Here is a 17788-nt window from a genome sequence, read left to right as displayed (position 1 = left end):
TTTCTCCTCCCCCTGGAACTCCCATGACATGTATGTTGTTATACTTCATGTTATTATTCCACTCCCTGAGCCCTCCTCATTTTTTAAAATTCTTTTCTCTCTCTGTTCTTCTCTCTCTTCAATTTCAGCTGTTCTGCATTCTGCATCACTTGTTTTTTCTTCTATCATTTTGAGTCTGCTGTTGTATGCCTTGATAACGTGTTTTTGATCTCACCTATTGTGTCTTTCATTTCACTTTTCTCTTCAAGTTTTCAAATTTCTCTTTGTGCTCTCCTAGTGTTGTCTTGATGTCCTGTATCTCTTTAACCATGTTTTTTTTTTCCAACTTGTTGATTTGATTTAGGAGATTTGTATGAACGTCTTTGATTATTTGTCTCAAATCCTGTGCCTCATCTGGGGTTTTGATATTTACCTTTGCTTGGGCAATATCTTCCATTTTCTTAGCATGGCTTGTAATTTTTTTTGCTGCTGTCCAGGCATCTGATATGTTGATGAGTTTATTCTGATGCTCAATTTTTCTCTCTTTTCTCTTTTATGTAGGGATTTAGTGGTGGGAGGCTGTATGTTACTGCCATTCTTTGATTCTTGCTTCAACCTGTTCTAGCTCTTTAGGATTATCCCTGTTTAGTTGCTTGAATCTGGGACATGGACCCAGTTATGGATTGCAAATCTTCTTCCACAGAACTGGAGAAAGAGTTTGTATAAGCCACAAAAGGCCTTTATTATTTATTAACTTTTTTTCAGTTCTCAAACATTTTAATTTAAGCAGAACTATCAAAGAATATAAAATTATCCATTAATATTTATATTATGTACAAATTATACTACAACTTTAATTTATGAAAGAAAGATCCTGTCTTTTCTTCTTCTTTTCTATATCTTTGCATTTTCAGTTGATCTTGTATTTAGAAAAGAATGCTTGAGATGACTTTAAGGTCTTGTTTTTACCTTCATCCCTTAACAAGGAGGCTTTGCCTGCTTTGGTCAGCTGTTTTACTTTCTCTGAAGTGACTGTTTTGCTGTACTTCTTTGCCTCATCTGGACTACTCTTCTGTAGCAGTTTTCTCCTTCTTTATTGTCCTATGCTTTTGGTATTTCTGTTTCCTTTGTTCTTGCTTATTGTCAGTAGCCATTTTCTCTGTTTTTATATCTCAAACTTTTGTTTTTCCTTGATTTCCTCTATGGCCAGGAGAGCTGTGTCACTAGTACTGCCTGGATCCACTTCCTCCAGGTCGTGGCTAGCAGATTTAATACAGCTTTAATCTCTGGTACAGGAGGTTTAGGCATGAAATGAATGTTTTATAGGGCAAACAATTTTAAGAGTGAATCCATTGTCTCTTTAATTTCTACACTCTCTAGATTTTCTTCCTCCATTTTTGCTGGTTAAGTTTGACATATTCCTGTTCATATATTTCAGCAAGGCTCAATTTACTTTTCTCATGATCTAATGTCAGATGCTTTTTATATTCATTTTCATCCTCCTTAGGTTTTTTTTTAATGGATGACATCATCTCAAGCCTGATCTCTTATCCTCTACTGAATGATATCTTCCAGTTGAAGGGTTGTTTCCTCTGTGATCATGGGTGCCATCCGGACTGCGTGATCAAAGTGTAGGAACTCTTCTAAGAGGCTATTTTCTGCTCTCTTTTAGGCTGTCCCTTCTTGAAGCTGCCAAGGTTTTTATTGTTTTTTTTTCCAACAAGTCTTTTTCCAAAGATGCAATTTGTTCATTCATTTTTTCTTGCCTTTTTTCAAGAGATGATTTAACTACATCAGAACCACTCTTTACATTTAAGTGATTTCCATCTTTAGTTTCTCCATCTTCATCACCTGGCAATTCAAAGGTAATTCTCTTCCAACCTCCTTTATGTTTCTTACTGCCTTCACTTTCTTCAAGGACATCATCTTCATCTGATTCAGAGATGCCTTCTTCATCTTCTTCAGCAATTTTTTTCCTTTCTTCATTTTAACCCTTCTCATCATAATTACCTGCTATATCTTCATCGCTTTCAAGTGAATCAAAGAAATCTATGTATTTCAAGTGTCTGGAACTTTTAATTAACCCAAATTTTTAATTTCCAAACAGTTCTCCTTCATCTTCATCTGAAACAATATCTTGAAAAAAGAATTAACATCTTCCTCCTCATTGCCATCTTTTTTCTCCTCTTCTTTTTCTACTTTTTCTAAAAAGGTCTCCAATTCAGATAGTTTGAAGAACTTACCATCTGCTCTGGACTTTTCTCTTGGTTTCCCAGGCACTTCTTTTTGCACCTTGCTCTGCTGTTCCAGTTTGCTGATATCAAAGTCATGGTCAGAATCCTCATCACTGAAAGGTCAACTGTATTATTCAGCCAAAGAGGTACTGATGCAAAATACCAGAAATTGGTTGGTTTTTATAAGGGGTATTTACTTGGGGTAGGAGCTTACAGATACGAGGCCATAAGCATAAGTTACTTCCTTCAGCAAAGTCTATTTTCACATGTTGGAGCAAGACGGCTGCCGACATCTGTGAGGGCTCAGCCTTCCTGGGTTCCTCTGGGTTCAGCGCCTCTGTTTTTTCCACAAGGTCAACTGTAGACTATGAGGTGAATGGCTCTGTCTCTCCCTGGGGCTCCAGCATCAGCATCAAACTCCAACATCAAAACTCCAACATTAAAAGCCCTTAACTCTGTCCTTTGCCATGACTTTTATCTGTGAGTCCCCACCCACCAAAGGGTGGGGCCTCAACACCCTACTGGCACAAGAGGATTACATAATTACTTAATCAAGTAAACCTATGAATCCAATATAATCTAAAATGCCCAGAGGAAAAGATCAGTTTACAGACATAATCCAATATTTCTTTTTGGAATTCATCCATAATATCAATCTGCTACACGAGCCTTACCCTCAGATCAAATTTGCTTCAGTTTTTAATTCTCTCATCCCCTTTAAGATCATCACATTCAGGTTCTAACACTTCTTCTCTATCTTCCAAGTCTTGCTTCCATCTCTGAGCCATCCTCTTCCAGGTCCTCTTCATTCTCTGCGAGAAAACTAATGTCTTCTTCTTTGGCAGTTTCATTAGCTGTATACTAGAAGTGCTGCAAAATTGGTTTGCTTTGAAATCCAGTTTTTGCCAAATCTGCTCATCATCAAAATCATCTATTTTAAATGATTCTCTTGAATCCCATCATTATTCTCTAGTATTTTATGAAAGCTATGAGATACTTTTGCTAAAAAAGTGAAATTTGATGCCAATCCATCTTGAGTCATGAGAAATCACTCAGGTTGGCTAGTGGCTTTCCTGACCTTGTTCAGATGCTACTCCACAGTCCGTTGATGCCAGATGGGTGGGGCCATTGCCATCCACTCTGAGCCACATACAATGGAAGAGAAATGCCCAGAAAGGGCGCAAAGATGCTCCCTGCAGAAGCCAGAGCCTGGGGACAAAGGATTTGATTTTATTTACTTTCAATTTCCTCCAGTATACTTCCTTGGTCTGCCAGCAGATGGTGCTCTTTATCAGACCTCTCAGTTCAAACCCTGGTCAGAATGTGTTTGCTGCAACCAGACCAGAGCAACCTGACAAAGGACTGTGCCTCAGGGCTATTCACAGATTCACAAATCAAAACTTTCCCAGAGTCTGTTCTCCAACCTTGGCTGACAGCCTGTTCCCTTTTTCCAGATAGGAAATAGTTCCACTTCTCTGTGTCCTCAATAACAAGTCCCAGTCAGTGAAGAGGATGTTTGAGGGAGTTGGATCTCCTTCATTTGGTGCTGGCTCACAGGGCAAACAATGGCACCCCCACCCCCACCCAACATGGAAGGTCTCGTGGGACACAACAGACCAAATTTATTGGCCAAAAGCAGAATCAGACTTAGGCTGCATCCCTCGCTCTCTCCTTTCCTAGGGAGGTGGACCCCTGTGGCCCTTTGTGTCCATAGCCACTGGCCAAGTGCTGGAGAATTCAAAGGTGTCTATTTCGAGAGTGAGGGGATGGGTGCCAGCAGCTGCAGCTGCAGATTTTACCAACAGAGGTTTCTCAATGCGATTCTTTTCCTTTGCTCCTCTCACTTCTGGGTGGTGTCCTGCCTTCCCCTGGTGCCCTAAACCCTAGAGCACTTTTTTCCCATTCCATTTCTGACTGTTCTCTAGCTATTTTTCTGGGAGAGAAGTGAAGTCTGTGTCTCTCTGATTTGTGGCAATTTCTTAAAGTAAGACAACAATGAAGTTTGCTGCATTGATGGGCTCTTCCTTCCACAAAAGATTTCTCTGTAGCATACGATGCTGTGTGATAGCATTTTACCCACAATAGAATTTCTTCCAAATGGCAGTCGATCCTTTCAAACCCTGCTGCTGCTTTATCAACTAAGTTTATGTAATATTCTAAATCCTTTGTTGTCATTTCAATAATATTCACAGCATCTTCACCAGGAGTAGATTGCATCTCAAGAAGCCACTGTCTTTGATCATCCATAAGAGCAACTCCTCATCCAGTAGGTTTATCATGCGATTGCAATCATATCTTCAGGTTCTACTTCTAATTCTGTTCTCTTGCTATTTCCTTCACATCTGTAGTTAATTCTTCCAATGAAGTTTTGAACCCCTCAGAGTTTTAAGTTGAAATAAAAGTTTCCCAAACTCCTGTAATGTTGATAGTTTGACCTCCTCCAATAAATCAGGCTTTGTTTTTCCATTGGTAGAGCATAGGCAATGTAGATTTAGCATAATTAAGGGCCCTAGGATTTTTGGAATGGTATATGAGCAACCGAGGGCTTCAACTTCAAGTCTAGCTGCCTTCTCCCCTAACAAGAGAGTTATCCTGTCTTTGGAAGGCAGGCATTGACTTTTCTCTCTAGCTGTAAAACTTCTCAATGGCATCTTCTTCCAATAGAAGGCTGTTTTGTCTACACTGAAAATCTGTTGTTAAATGTAGCAACCTTCTTCAATTATCAAAGCTAGATTTTCAGATAACTTGCCTTAGTTTCTACATAAGCACTTATTGCTTCAACTTGGACTTTTATGTGGAAGTTGTGGAGATGGCCTCTTTCCTTAAATTTCAGGTACCAATCCCTGCTAGCTTCAAACTTTTCTTCTGCAGCTTCCTCACCTCTCTCACCTTCATAGAATTAAAGACACTTAGGGCCTTGCTCTGGATTAGTCTTTGGCTTAAGTGAATATTGTGGCTGCTTTGATCTATTCAGATCACTAAAACTTTCTTCATTTCAGCAATAAGGTTGCTTCCCTTTCTTATCATTCATGAGTACCACCTTAATTTCCTTGTTATTTTTTCATTGATATCCTCACAGTTCGCCTTCAAGAGCTTTGCCTTTGCATTTACAACTTGGCTAACGGTTTGGTGCAAGAGGCCTGGCTTTTGGCCTGTCAGGACTTTCAATGTACCCTTCTCACTAAGCTGAATCATTTCTAGAATTTTGACTTAAAGGGAGAGACATGTGATTCTTCCTTTCACATGAACACTTAGGAACCATTATAGGTCTAGTGACTGGCGTAATTTTAATATTCTTGTGCCTCAGGGAATAGGGAGACTCAAGGAAAGGGAGAGAGACAGGGAAACAGCCATCCATGGAGCAGTCGGAACACCACAACATTTATTGATTGATCACTGTCTTATATTGGTGCAGTTTTGTAGAGCCCCAAAACAATTATAATAGTAACATAAAAGATCGCTGACCACAGATCACCATAAAAGATATAAGAACAATGAATAAATTTGAAATAGTGTGAAAATTACCAAAATGTGACACAGAGTCACTGAGTGAGCATATGCTATTGGAAAAATGGTGCCAATAGACTTGCTCAACACAGGGTTGCCAATATATAAAAAATACACTATCTAGGAACAGCAATGAACTTCAGTAAAATAGTATGTTGCACTATTTTCCATTCACTATTTTCTATTCTTCTGTGCATGCCCACCCCTTCACCATCATCATTCTCAGTCACTGATTTTCTTCCTATTTCTTGAGAGAATATAAGCAATGAGAAGGGAACTCACAGTTCCCCATCACTAAATGAATCCACTTTTCTGAACTAATACCCTCATTCACTGCCTTTTCTCCTGGCTTCTCTCCAATTGTGATTGAAACATCCTAGCTCTTATCAAAAGCTGAACTTCTCTTTGCCATTTGGATTCCATCCCCTTTCAGCTTCTTCTGTGTCACTTTATCACCTTTGCTGTCTCCTCCTCTGTTCCTAACTTTTAGAGGTTGAGTCCTCCAAGACTCACACCTTTGATATCTAGACTTTTCTACCTGATAGCTCTTGGATCATCCCATCCTCTTTCATGGCTTAAAAAAACATGTGTAAACTAATAAGTTCCAAATTTATATTTGCGTTTGTGGCCTCTCCTTCAAGTTCTGGACTTTATCCAACTGCCTGCCATCTCCATTGGCTATCTAATAGACATTTAAAACTCATCATGTTCCCTTACAGCTCTTCCTCTGCCACCAGACTTGGCCATCTCAGTAAATGATTTCCAGCCACCTGATTGATCAAACTTTGCTTCCATTTTTTTTTCCTGCTTGAAATGCTCTTCTCTGGCCATTCAGATCTCAGCTTGAATGTCACCTCCTCAGAGAGGCCTTTCCTGAACCCCCAAACCTATGGGGCCCTTTTTCCCAGTCACTAACTATCATAGCACCCAAAATGTTAAATTTTCTTCATAGAACTTACCATTTTTAAAAATTATCTTTTTCTTTTATTTGTGTGCTTGGTTTTTGTCTGTCTCGCTTCCCTGGAATATAAGGTTAATGAGAGCTAGGATTTTGTCTATCTTATTTATCCCTCTGTTTTTAGGCCCAAACTTGGCACATGGTAAAATCTCATTAAAAGTATTGAATATATGAATGAATAAATAAATAATATTCAGGATACGTAAATTGTCCAAAGTCACAGAGCCAATGATTTGAACCCAGATATGGAAATCAAAGCCCAGAGAGGTTTATTAAATTACCCATGGTCACAGAGCTGATAAATAGCAGGGAAGGGATGCTTTTCCTTCCCAGGAGGTATGTCTTCCTCCAAAGCTCATGTTTTTATGCTGATATTCACAGTATTTTCTACATGAGAATGGTTCATTAGGGCCGTTGACCAGGAAGTCTGAAGTGGGGAGCTGGAAGTACATTAAATGTACTGAAACTAAACAAAACCCTGCCCTGAGGGAAAGAGAGGCATGGAGTCTCATGACATCTGCTCTGGGTTTGCACAAAGATCCCAGACCACAAAACAGATAAACAGTTGTGGTTTGGGTAGGCTCGGAGGTAATAGCAGGGCTTCGCTGTCTTTTAGGAGGGAAGGGGTTATGAGAGTATATTGGACATGTCCTAAAGTGGGCATCTTTCTCCTTCTACAGGTCTCACTTTCTTGCCTGTCAGCTTGTCCTACTTCATCGGCACCAACCTCTTTAGTGTGCTGGCCAACAAGATGGGCCAGTATGTAGCCTAGAGAGTTGGGAAGGTGGGTAGGAATGTAAGAAGGGAGAGTCCTGTGGGGATCCCCTTGCACCTGGGATGAGGAACAGCTTCTCTGAGATTGAAAGTTCATGACAAGGAAGGATGGGGGTTGGGTTAGTGTTGAGAGCAGTATGGAAAAAGGGAGGTCCTGAGCTTGTTGCTTGGAAGAGGCAGTGGCTATGTGAAGGACACCCTTTGCTCTCCAGATGTGTTTGCTCTATGGTCGAAGAGATACAAATAATCCCACAGGGAAAAGCCATGAAAAAAACAGTACATTGGAGCAGTGATGGTCAAACCATTCCATGGAGCCCTAAAGAGTTGCCCCAGAAGCGCCTCCAATTGAGGGCTGGAGGTATAAGTCTAGATTCTGTTGCTCCATTACAATCAGAACAGCTTTACTTTTATCTTTGGTGTTCAGGGTAAATATTTTTTAAAGTCTAAAAACCACTGCTAGGAGATCATAAAGGAATGAAACTTGGCATCCTTATAGGACTGAAGATAACATTCAAGACCAAATAAAATATGAATAGGTTGGAGATAGCAAGAAGTTATCATTTGAACTGGGAAATAGCAAGATCCAAATTTTGGTATTACTGTCATGGGCCATGTATTTTCTGAATCACCTGATTCCTTTAACAAACAAAAAGAATATATCCCAGTATGTATTCTACTATGGAACAGATGAGCCAGGAAACACAGGAGGGCAAGGAAAGGGCAGGGAAAGAGCTCTTTTGGCTACAACCTGGACCTGTGGGGCTGACTCATCTTCTCAGGTCCTAAATGGTTGCTGGAGTTCGGGGCAGTAGGGCAGACCAGTGCTGGTGGAGATGGGTGGCAGCAGGAAGGGATCTCTCCACATAGCATGGTATGGTGTAATAATGGCTTTTTTCTTCTATGTGGCTGTGCTCGCTGGTTGGAATGGTGGTAGTAGGGATCAGCTTGCTCTGTGTAAGTATAATAGGGACTAGTTGAGTGAGAGAGAAATTCAGACATTAAAGATCACTTTACTTTAAAATGAGCAGAGGATTGACTTGGCATAGGTCATTGGAAAGACCACTTCTGCTTGTGTAGAAATGAGCACCAGGAGAGCTGCCACCAATTGAAGCTGGCATCCCCTTGAGGGTAGGTGGGGAAGGTGGGGCCAGAACCCTGAGCTCTATGTATGGGCATATGAGGTAATGTGTATTCATATCTATTTCTGAGGCCAATAAAATAGTGCATTTTAAGACTTCATGTAGTCATCCCACCTGCCAGGGCCCCATAAGTCAACAGGGAAACCATCATTTGTGCTTCAGACTCTGGCACTGGAGCATTGGTAGGAGAAGAAAGAAAAAAGCCTTTTCCATTTTCAAGATCCCCCTTTAAGCTCCGTAAACTTCCTGTTCTCTCTGCATGGAGATCCTCAGCACACTTGCCTCAGAGGCATGAGGTAAGTGAACATAGCTATAAAGATTACAGCACAGAGCCTGACCCAGCATCCGCACTCGGGAAAGCCTGGAGGCCCTGCTCTGGAGTTTGGGAGGGCTCTGCTTTCACTACCAGTTTTGCCACTACCTATTTGTGTGACCTTGAACAGATTACTTAGTCTCTATGGTGTTCAGTAGCCTCATCAGTGTGGAGAGGATTCCAATCATTTCTATCTAACAAGGTTGTTGAGTTATTCCATATAAACCACAAACCATGTGTCTGGCACATGAGGAGTCCACAGTGAATCCTCACCAATTTTTGATAAAATAGAAATACCCCTGTGAGGGAGTAACCCCTAAAATTTCTAAGAGCCACTAATATCTAAAGTGTGTGCTGAGCCTTCGAGGGGTGAATGACACCCAGAAGAGAGCAAGGACTCACCCAAGGATAGGCATTGAATGTGCTGGGATGGCAGGGTTGGGTGGCAGGAAGGGCAGGTGCCCAGGAAGGGAAGTGTGGGAAGGAAAGGCATCCAGTGTTTTGTCAGGAGAGCGATGAGAATGAGTTTCACAGCTTGTTAATGTGCCACTTTCCCCCTTTTAGCTTATGGGTAATTGGCTATGGGCTTCTGTTCTCTGGCTTGTTGTTCCAATGGCCACCAAGTTTGGGATTTCAATAAGACCTTTGGAAGGTGTTGCCAATTGAAAACAGAAGCAACTCCATTCTGTGAATAACGAAGACAGACATTGTGTTTGTGTAGGGATCAGGATGGGGGTGGAGAAAGGGGAGAGTCCATGACAGAAAGGACCATTGTGATGGTATAAGGAGGTAAATCTGAGGTTCAAACTTCATCTTGCTCCTTATTAGCTCTGTAACTTTGGGTAGAGCATTGGATCCAAATGGCACCACTCTGGTTTTCATATCTTCAAAATGGAAGTAGATTCTTCTTCACAGGGAAGGTATGAGAATCCAAGGAGATAGCATACATGGCACAGTGCACATGCTTAATAGATGCATGTCACGTGAAAACCCTTTGAGTATTTGTTCTCACCATGACCCAACTTGCTGCTGATGACCACATCCACCTTTTCCCCTGCAGGTTCCTCTGGCTCACAATATATTTGGTCTCATTGGTCTCAATGCAGGACTTGGCTTTGCCATAGTTAAGAAATGCTCTTTAGGGAAATGAGAAGCCTATGAATGTTGGTTTGATCAGATGTCTCCCCCTTCCCACTTTTCTAATCAGAGGGGTAGGTGGAAAGGCAAACGGAGTAGGAGTACCGCTGGTAGGGGTGTGAGAGTGGGCTCCTAATTCCTACCTGATGAATTTATTAGTACAAACTGCATAACATGGAATAGAGCTTGGGGCTGAATGAAAATCTGAGGATCTCTAATCCAACAAAAAGCAGAGAACACAAGAGAGACAAACCAAACAGGCTGATGAAAGACACTTTGCTGATCTGGGACTTCACTGAGGAGCACTACATAAAAGGGAGATTATTGCTTAAGCAGGTTAATGTAACCCTGGTGTCTTAATTAAAAGGTCTTTAATAAAAGAGGAAGAGGAATAGTATTGTAGGTTTGGGGGAGGTTTAAGCAAAAGAAAAGAAATTTATGGAGCAGGGGGAGATAATTTGGATTAAATATTGAGACTAATTCCCTAAGGAAAACAGTCTTGCATTTCAATAATAGAGGATATTTACAAATTATTGGATTGTTAAAAAATTATTGGGGCAATTGACTTAGGCAGTCATTGAGGGAAATAGCTTTCTAATTTTAGAGGCTGTAGTCATATCATAAGTTAACGATTAAAAAAACTAAACAAAAATAAATGGAGGAGAGCAGGCAAAGAGAGTGGACCGAACGGAGGAGGAGAGGAGGTCAGGATGTCCCCGGCAGGGAGGGGGCTGAGGACAGAGGTACCTAACACTGTCCTGTTTGTCCTGGCCACAGGCATGGTGGACTCTTCCATGATGCCCATCATGGGACACCTGGTAGACCTGCGCCACACCTCTGTGTATGGAAGTGTCTATGCCATCGCAGATGTAGCTTTCTGCATGGGCTTTGCTGTAGGTAGGTTGGGGTGGAAGAGAGGGGAGCACCCAGGACCTGGTGCCCCACTCTTCCTTATCTACTATTTTTTTTAACCAGTCAGAAGTGGGGCCAAGAGGCTCTGGATATTGGACCCCAGACATCCTCTGGGTCACTCTGCTGGCTCTAGCATTGCATCATGCATGTGAAAAAGGCTTAAAAATACTTGTGCATTTGCTTTACTCTTCACAGGCCCATCCACTGGGGGTGCCATTGTCCGGGCCATCGGCTTCCCCTGGCTCATGGTGATCATTGGGGTTGTCAACATCGTCTATGCTCCTCTCTGCTACTACCTGCGGAACCCCCCAGCCAAGGATGAGAAGCTTGTAAGGGACTCTAACTCCTGCTAAACAAATACCCTCCACTGTGGCTCTCATTCCCTTTTATCCTGTGCTTATATGACCTCCCTCTATTGATAGTCTTTCCACTTTGCCATGGTTCCTAACTCCTTTTTTTGCTTTCCCTAGATAATCATCTCCTCTCTTACACAGGGCTTTTAAGAATGGTCTTAATGAAAGAAGGAAAGAATTAAGGGCAAAGGGTCACCCAAGGCATCCTATAGTTACAAGGAAGCTGTGAAATATCAAACTATCACACCCTCCCCCTCATAAGTGGGCAGAATTCCACTGAGCACCTTTCTTCATTCATTCACTTGTTCATATGAGTCTGGCATTATTCTTACCAGGTCATCCTCTTTTAAAGTACAAACATCCCACGGAAAGTACACCAACCCGTACTTTTAGTTAAAAATGTACTTTTCTCTTACTTCAGCATGAGCACCCTGAGGGCCTGGATGGGTTGGAGATGGAGGTGGAGGTTGCTCAAAGGAAGGAAAAAGACAGGAAACACTGATAGGGGAGGATCCCTGCTCTAGCTTGCACTAACGCAGCTAGGATCCAATTAAAAGCATATCAGAAGTTTGTACTGCACAGAGTGGGTATGCCTGGATACCTTGGGAGGCCCCTTGAGGTACAGGATGCAGAAAGAGGGTCCTATGCCTGTTAGGAGTCTTTTCTGAGCAACACTAGACTTACTCCAGCTGTGGGGGAAGGTGGTGGTAGGCAGGTAGAAGAGGCGCCATGTTTTCTCTTTTTCTTGCTGCAGACAATTCTGAGCCAGGACTGCCCCATGGAGACCCGGATATATGCAACCCAGAAGCCCACAAAGGAATTTCCCCTGAGGGAGGACAGCGAGGAGGAGCCTGACTGTGAGCAGTAGCGTCAAAAAGAGTTCCTGTGTCTTGTAGACCCGAGGCTAAGACTTCAGCAGCCAGCTCTTGCCCTGGAATCCCATCATGAAGGGCTGCTCAGCCGGCTTCATGTCCCTCTCCCCTGGGAGTCTGCTTGCCTTTCCTCTCAGCAAGAGTGCCATTTCTCACGTCTCTCCTCACCTGGGCAAGCCGAGTCGGGTGCTGGAAGTGGCCGACCTTTGTGGGAGGACAGGAGTGATGCTCTCTCCCAGGCCACTGTGAGGCTGATTAGACCTGAGCTCTGGTGGTTCTGCAAGGGGTGACTTCTTCAAAGGACAGTGTGCCTCGAAACAAGCCTCAATGACCCATTCCCCTAGTTTTCTTTGGTGCATTCCCAACAGGTTGTAAGAATTTGTCGTCTCTCACTTGATGTGTTCCTCCCTGAGTTTTCTCAGCCAAATGGAATGTGTCCTCAAGGTACTCTTGGCAAAATTGCCAGTTTGGGAACACTTTATCTGGTGTTCAAAAACCGAGTGTTTTGTGTGTGTGTGTTTGGCGAAACCTACACTTGCTAAGGGGACTTTGCCCTTGGTGAAGGGGGTTTTCCTATTTTCTTCATTATCAAATGGAAAAGGAAAGAGCTTCTTTCTCATGTGCTTGAGTTACTGACATTCTTATATTTCATCTGTGTGTTTCTACCTTTCCTGAGTCTCTTAGAAATAAAAGTCAGAGAAGGACTGGAAAACAGTCTTTTAACCCCCAGATTTCATGAAAGAAGTGGAAACCAACTGACCTGAAATCCCAACTGTGAATTTCATGATATGAGGGTTATAATGAGGCATGGTTCACACTTTTTAATGAATAAGCTATTACCTAATTCAGGCATGGTAAACCAGATGCCCTTTTAGAAAAAATGAGTGTGTGGGCACATAAGTAGGTACTATAAATATTATGACATTTTACCACCTTTTTGAAATAGTTATTAACCTAAATGCTGTATTGGGTGATGGGATTTCAAAGAGATGGGAGACATGGTCCCCACCCTTAAGTAGCTTCCCATGAATTTGGGAAAACATGATAATTGTAAAATTTAGTCATAGTGCAAGTTAGAATAGACTCTGAGCATTCCTGAGAATGCTCAGAGTCTGCGTGTGGAACAATGGGGAGACAGAGCTGGGGCAGAAATGGAGAGCCGTACAGGGCCAAGTTATGGGTGAGGGGGGCGGGAATCCTGTATATCAGAATAGGGAGATCAGATTTTACTCTGGAATGAGACCAGGCTCTGATTCTTGCACTCCTATGCAGGAGTTTGGTGGGCTCAGTGCAAACCTTTAATTACCAGAACACATTTAACCTGAACTGCTCAATGGATCCTTATCACTGATTATCCATTATCACCTGTATTAGGAATGTGTTTTAGAGGGTTGGATTAACCAAACTTAAATAACAAAACCACATGTGCTTATATCATCATGTAGTTAATTTGTCTCATATTCTGAAGGAGCCCAAAAGTAAAGTTAAAAAATTGTCTGCCAAAATATATGAGCTGCTACAGCAAATGCAGAATGAGAGAATTGCCAATGGGACTCTTGTACAAAGTGGGAGTGGGATAGGGTGGGCTGGGGAGGGGCAGGGAGCATCGGCAATGATAAATCACTGATTCTCACATCCATGCAGAGTAGGCTTTATAATGAAGGATGAACTTATCACAGAAATGAACATATTAAAAAAATAGGATGACGTTTTTAAAAGAACTCATCTCTTACCTCCCAGTTAAAATTGTTTGAGTAAGAGGTAACATATGAATAAAGGGGAAATAGTGGATATAATTTATTTAGACTTTCAAATGCCATTGTCAAGAGCCAATACCAACCACTACAAAGGAAGTCAGGGACAGTTTTTATTATAGATCAGGAATAGGCTTAAAGAATATAAATATATACTATGCATGGAGAGTATAAAAATAAGGGTCCCATAAAAACAGAAAAAGGAATTGGACTTTCTATTAGCTTCCTAATGCTGTTATAAGAAATTACCACAGACTGGGTGCCGTAAAGCAACTGAAATTCATTCTCACTGTTCTGGAAGCTAGAAGTCCAAAGTCGAGCCACCAGCAGGGTCATGCTCTTTCTGAAGTTTGTAGGAGGAACCTCTCTCCCTGCTCTTCTAAGCTTCTGGGGGCTCCCAGCTATCTTCGGCATTCCTTGGCCCACCATTACATTGCTCTAATTTCTGCCTTTGTCTTCCCATGGATGTCTTCCCACTATGTGTGTCTGTGTCTTTGTATGTCAAACCTTCCTCTCTTTTTAAGGACACCAGTAATTGGGTTTCCGACCCCTCTAATCCAGCATGACCTCAGCTTCACTTGGTTATACTGGTAAAGACCCTATTTCCAAATAAGGTCTCACTCAGGTTCTAGGAGGATATGGATTTTGGGAGGACATTATTCAAGTCAGCACCTTCTTTATTAATGGCTTTATACATAATAGGAAGAAGAAGATGATTAGTGAGCAGCTCTGAAAGCACTAGAGAGCTATGATTGGGGTTAACATTAGATAATATTACCTCTCACCATGTTGTCCTACTTATGGAATTCATTATTACAAGATATAGCTCTTGCAGAAAAAATAAACTTTAATAGAAATATTGTCTCTATTCCTGGAGGCAGCTTTTAATGCTCATATGTATCTAATCTCTGATGTTGACATGAAGTAAGAGCAATGCAGCCTTTCCACTTAGTGTCCTCGGATGTCCCTGGGTATGATGATGCAAAGCATCTCTGCTGTTCTGAACTCCTGTTAACCCTCCCCACATAGTCTGAGCTTTATAAGCAATGGTGCAAGAGATGCTGTGCTACACAACTCAGTCCTGCTGAGTTCACTCCCATAATCTTCTCTATAGGAGGAAAGCTTTTCTCTGGAACAAGGGAGGATTGGAACAAAAGTGGTTATGTTAATAGTAGGAGATTTAACTATACCATTTTCAATAATGGATAGAACATTTGGACAGATTAAAAAGGAAATAGAAGACTTAAGTAAAACAATAAGCCAAATAGACCTATCAGATATATATATAACACTTCATCAAAGAACAGAACACACATTCTTCTCTAGTGCACATGGGCTCTTCTCCAGGATAGACCATATATTATGTCACAAAATAAGTCTCAGTATATTAGAAAAATATTGAAATCATGCAGTGTATCTTCTCTGACTATAATGGAATGAGGCTGGAACTCAATACAAGAGGGAGAACTGGAAAATCCACATATATATGGAAATTAACAACTCACTCTATTTTATTTTATTTTATTTTCTTAAATATTACATTAAAAAATATGAAGTCCCATTCAACCCCACCGCCCCCACCCCCCACTCCCCCGACAGCAGCACTCGCTCCCATCATCATGACACATCCATTGCACCTGGTAAGCTCATCTCTGAGCATCACTGCACCCCATAGTCAATGGTCCACATCATAGCCCACACTCTCCCACGTTCCATCCAGTGGGCCCTGGGGGGATCTACAATGTCCCGTAATTGACTGTGAAGCACCACCCAGGACAAATCCACGTCCCGAAAACGCCTCCCCATTTCATCTCTTCCTCCCATTCCCCGCACCCAGCAGCCACCATGGCCACCCTTCCCACACCCATGCCACATGCCACATTTTCTCTGTGGACATTGGATTGGTTGTGTCCATTGCACATCTATGTCAAGTGGGGGCTTAGATTCCACATGGATACTGGATGCACTCCTCCTGCTTTCAGTTGTAGACACTCTAGGCTCCATGGTGTGGTGGTTGACCTTCTTCAACTCCATGTTAGCTGAGTGGGGTAAACCCTATTGGGTAGGAGTGTAGGAGCTGAAGTCTGTTGTGGCTCTGGGCCTGGCTATCGTATTGTCAGTCCAGAGATTCAAATCCCCTAAATATATCTTAAACCCCAGCACCAACTACAATTCCAGTAAAGTAGCATGCAAGTCTTGTGAAAAGAGATCCCCTATGAGTCCAGTTCCATCACGCGTATGAGTCCAGTTCCATCACGCAGAAACACCAGCTCCAAAGAAGGACCATCTGACATGGCAGTGAACCCAGTCTGCCATCACCATAGAACCCGTGGGTCTCTTATTCCCTCAAAAGAACCAATACCTGGAGTTGTATCTACTTTATCTGTCTCTTAGACTCTGCTCAGTTGTGCAAAAGGGCATTCCTTCTGACAACCTCCAGACTCTTTTTTAGAGACTCGTAGCTTTATAAACTCATTACTCCTTTCCATTTCCCCCTTACATTAGGTCGAACACCATTTTGAAGTCATGTTATTATATGTAGACAGGGATATTCTGCTGATCCGCATTGAACCTTTAATTCAAGGTCATTTTCTAGTGGCTTCTTCAGCTGGTATGTGGTAGTGATCCCTCGGTGCCAGTGAGGCTCATCCCCGGGTGTCATGTTCCATGCTGGGGGGAATGCACTGCATCTACATGCTGAGTTTGGCTTTGAGAGTGGCCACATTTGAGTAACATGAAGGCTGTCAGGAGGAAACTCCCAGGCACAGTGCTACTCTAGGCCTTGTTCTTATTGCAGGTATAGGCTCACAAGCATAGCCATTAGTATCAGGAGCCCACTGCTGGGCCCTCATTCCTTCCTGGTTCTTACCATTGTACCTGGGGGACTGCCGCTGCTCCCCCAGGGACCAGTACAGAGACCCCCCGGCCAGGAACCCAGTAACCCCCCCAACTGTTTTTTTAATTGTTTCCACTATGAGTATATCTAAACATTATCATGGACCCTGGACATATGCCCTGTATAACTCCCTGTCAACTATATATAGCCTGTCAATAACATCCCATAAGCACAGATGTCACCTTGTTTGAAAGCTATTGTTTCGGAATCTGTACATCAGTTTCAGGAAATATGATATGAATAAGTTAAAAGATTATCGCCGTGGAAGGGAAAAGGTTTTATGGTGGATCTGTGGGAGTACTGTATATTGTATATATGAACAACTCACTCTAAAAAATAAGGTACCGTAAGGGATCAAAGAATATGTCATAAGGTAAATTGTGGAATATATTGAGGTGAATGAAAATGCAAACACAACTAGCATAACTTAAGGGATGCTCTAAAAGTTTACATAAAAAGGAGAAATATTGCAAATCAGAGACATAACCTCACAACTGAAGAATCTAGGAAAAGAAGAGAAAAACTAAACCCAAAGCAAGAAGAAGGAAAGAAGTAAAGAGTACAGTTTAAGTAAATGATAGAAAATTAAACAATAGAGAGACTCAGCAAAATCGAAAGTTGGGGTGCGGGTATATGGGGACCTCATATATTTTGAATGTAACATTTAAAAGAAAATAAAGAAGAAAAAATTAAAAACATTGAACTATCAAAAAAGATTAGTAACAACAGCAGGAGGATTGCATCCAGTATCCATGTGGAATCTGAGCCTCCTCTTGACATAGAGGTGCAACGGACACAACCAATCCAGGTCCACAGAGAAAAGGTGGCATTGTTGTGTGAAAAGTGGCCATGGTGGCTGATGGGTATGGGGAATGGGAGGAAGAGATGAGATGTGGAGGCATTTTTGGGACTTGGAGTTGCCCTGGATGGTGCTTCAGGGACAATCAAAGGTCATTGTAA

General features: G+C 42.0%; 1 pseudogene; it reads right to left on the bottom strand.

Annotated features, from left to right (window-relative positions):
- Positions 1-1043: 1043 nt before the first annotated feature.
- LOC101435255 (U3 small nucleolar ribonucleoprotein protein MPP10 pseudogene) lies at positions 1044-3342 on the bottom strand (annotated as a pseudogene).
- Positions 3343-17788: the final 14446 nt, after the last annotated feature.

This window comes from Dasypus novemcinctus, chromosome 29 (assembly GCF_030445035.2).
Source record: "Dasypus novemcinctus isolate mDasNov1 chromosome 29, mDasNov1.1.hap2, whole genome shotgun sequence".
Taxonomy (NCBI): Eukaryota; Metazoa; Chordata; class Mammalia; order Cingulata; family Dasypodidae; genus Dasypus; species Dasypus novemcinctus.
Note: the sequence above shows the minus strand (reverse complement) of the source record. Positions and strands in the feature narration are given on the sequence as shown.